Genomic DNA, 3,190 nt, shown 5'->3' with positions numbered 1-3,190 from the left:
CCACTTGCTTAGTGTGCAATTGGTCTGCGACCACTGCAAATGGATCCCATAGGTGTGTGCACAAATCCCAGGAAGCAGCCACAACGCCTGCATACCAAGGCACTCCCAGGTGCCAGAACCTTTCCGCGGCACCATCCGCTTTCAGAGATGGATCCTTGGAGACAAGGGCTACGCACTGAGGACATGACTACTGACGTCTGTGAGGAACCCACGCACGGATGCAGAGGAGAGGTACAACACCTGCTGCGGGTCAACCCGAGCGACCATCAAGGAGGCCATTGGTCTCCTGAAGATGAGATTCAGGTGCCTAGATCGATCCAGTGGAGCCCTTCAGTATGTCCCGGCGAGGGTCTCGCATATCGTGGTGGTTTGCTGTGCACAGCACAACCTGGCATTACAGACGGGCGAGGTGTTGACTAGTGAGGATATCGTGGAGTGTGATGTCTCCTCTGATGATGAGGATGTGGAGGAGGATGCTGCCCAAGCAGTGCCAGATGAAGAACCTCAGGCACAGCAGGAAAGGGGCCATGAGATACACACAAGGGAGACATGAGACACCCTTATACATTCAAGTTTCCTTTGAGCCTTACCACCTTCTGGAACCAAGGCAATAAAGTCTTAGCTTTAAACAGCCCTGTTGTCGCCTCCTTCCTTCTGCACTGCAGCATCCAGGTACACATCGCACAGTGACAAGGCCGAAGCTTTGTGAACTCAGGGCTTGGTCCCTCACTTCCAGCCCCTTGGGAGGAAGGGTTTAAATGAAGTCCCAAAGGGGATCAACAATAGGAAGGAGACATAGTGAGAGAACATCATTTCTTTCTTCCGTGTGACAACAAACGCAACCCTATCCATCTGGAATGTACATTCACCGTGAACCCTAAGTGAATCTAGGTGCTCTTCTGAAATCTTTTCCGCGTGCTCCTACGTGGTGCTCCCCCTGCTCTGGCAGCTGAGGTGGAGACAGGCTGCTGACCTTGCTGCCCCATGGCTTGGGATGACATTGGTGGCCGCCCTCTTGCTGCCTGAGGCCTGGAGGGCCCCGGCACACTGAGGGCCTCCTGCACAGGTACAGGGACCCCCCTCTGTCATCGAGGGTGATGGAGGCAGGCACTGGCATCACTTGTGTCACTGGCAGAGGGGCTTTGGAGCTACTGTCCACACCAGGAACACCCTGAGAGGAGACCCCAGATGTAGCAGCCAGCTGCTCCTCCCCCTTATAAGACACACTTGTAACTCGCTGCTGACCTGAGAGGGACGTGGACCTGGTGAAGAGTTCAGGTGCCTCGTCCTCCCTCTCACCTTGTCACCGCTGGATGGATCTCATGGACAAAGCGATGGAGTGCAGGTCTGCACACATCTGCGGCAGCCACTGATTGGTCGGCTGGATCTGGCTCTCCATCAGAGTCACCAATCTCTCAAGGAAGGAAGCCAGACACACCCCCATCAGAGACAGTACAGCATGCAAGGCCTGGATGGACTCCTCCATCATCCGAACTTGGGTACACATAACCTCCGGTAACTCTGCCAGATGTTGCCTGACCTCTTGCTGCAGCTTCAGCATTTCCCGTGTTGCTGGTGACACCAGAGGCACGTCATCAGCCTGGGACTCAGCATGGGCCTGGCCTCCCACAGACTTCCAACTGCCAGTGGCCTCGGCTGTCACTGCCTCCGTCATCTGCCCGGGCCTGTCTGTGACGTGCTCACCAGCTTGTGTGCCCAAATCTAACAGCGAGTGGATACCCACCGAGTGAGGGTTTCTGTGCTGGTGGAGGGTGCAGGGGAATGATGTGACGGTGCACCATCTGAGGCTCCCTCCTCCTCCTCAGAGGTGTCTGGCTGTCCCCCAGTCTCTCCAGCTCTTCGCTCTTGTCGTTAATCCTAGCCTGCATGTGAAAACAGGGACATTGAAGGGTTAGGATCTGCCCATCGTGACATTCCAACCACCCCTACTGTGCAGCTCCATTGATGCAGTGGTGAACAGATGAGCAGTGTGGCTCCTTTGCAGCGGATGCACCCTTGTGCCCCAGGAGATGTTCATTCACTCTCTTAGGTAGGTGTCCCTGTCTCTCCATCAGCTATGGAGCAGCTGCTTTGCTGCCCGGCCTGTTCCATGGCCTCCTCCTCCATCGGGATGAGGACATGGAGATAAGGCATCCACTGCCAGTCTTGACATGCTCTTTCCGATTGTGGGCTATCTTCTCCTGCAGCCACTATGATCAACAAAGTTAGTCTCCCAGCGGGGACAAACTCAATATCTCTGATGGTGATAGTCCAGCAGTCCATGATGTGGACACACATATTCCTCCTGCATGTGGCCCCTCTCGAGGGACTGTGTGAGTTTATACAATGACTGACGTGCACCTCCCACCCAGATGCAGCCAAGCCTCAGGCAGCATGTCCTGCTGCCCTTCCCCAATACACATGACTGGGTGGTCACTCCCTTTCCACCAAACACTCCCTCTCACTCTGCCATGCGCAATGTCCAAAGGGTCCAAAGTGTTTTGGGTTTGCGCCTGAGCAGCCCGGATCCGGTCATTGACCCACTTCTTGCACTGGATCCATGTCTTGGGGGTGACCCCACGGCTGCTGACTTCACCTACTATCTCAAAGCAGCTTTGCTTGGTCAGGTGGACAGGTCTCCACCTCCCATCCCTGGGGAAGATGATCTTCCACCTATCTGTTGTCACCTGGAGGCGAACCTGCAGGAAGGCATCGCTAAACTAATGGACCATGGTCACTGTAGGCTCGCATTCAGCTCCTTACATATCAGGCAGCAGAGACAGCAGAACGGGTACTGGGGCATCAGTGACAGCAGAACGGGTCCTGGGACAGCAGAATGGGTCCTGGGCAGCAGAGGCAGCAGAACAGGTCCTGGGGCAGCAGATGCAGCAGAACAGGTCCTGGGGCAGCAGAGGCAGCAGAATAGGTCCTGGGGCAGCAGATGCAGCAGAACAGGTCCTGGGGCAGCGGAGGCAGCAGAACAGGTCCTGGGGCAGCAGATGCAGCAGAACAGGTCCTGGGGTAGCGGAGGCAGCAGAACAGGTCTTGGGGCAGCAGATGCAGCAGAACGGGTCCTGGAGCAGCAGAAGCAGCAGAACGGGTCCTGGGGCAGCGGAGGCAGCAGAAAAGGTCCTGGGGCAGCAGATGCAGCAGAACAGGTCCTGGGGTAGCGGAGGCAGCAGAACAGGTC

This window comes from Heterodontus francisci, unplaced genomic scaffold (genome assembly GCF_036365525.1).
Source record: "Heterodontus francisci isolate sHetFra1 unplaced genomic scaffold, sHetFra1.hap1 HAP1_SCAFFOLD_86, whole genome shotgun sequence".
Taxonomy (NCBI): domain Eukaryota; kingdom Metazoa; phylum Chordata; class Chondrichthyes; order Heterodontiformes; family Heterodontidae; genus Heterodontus; species Heterodontus francisci.
This window is presented reverse-complemented; position numbering follows the sequence as displayed.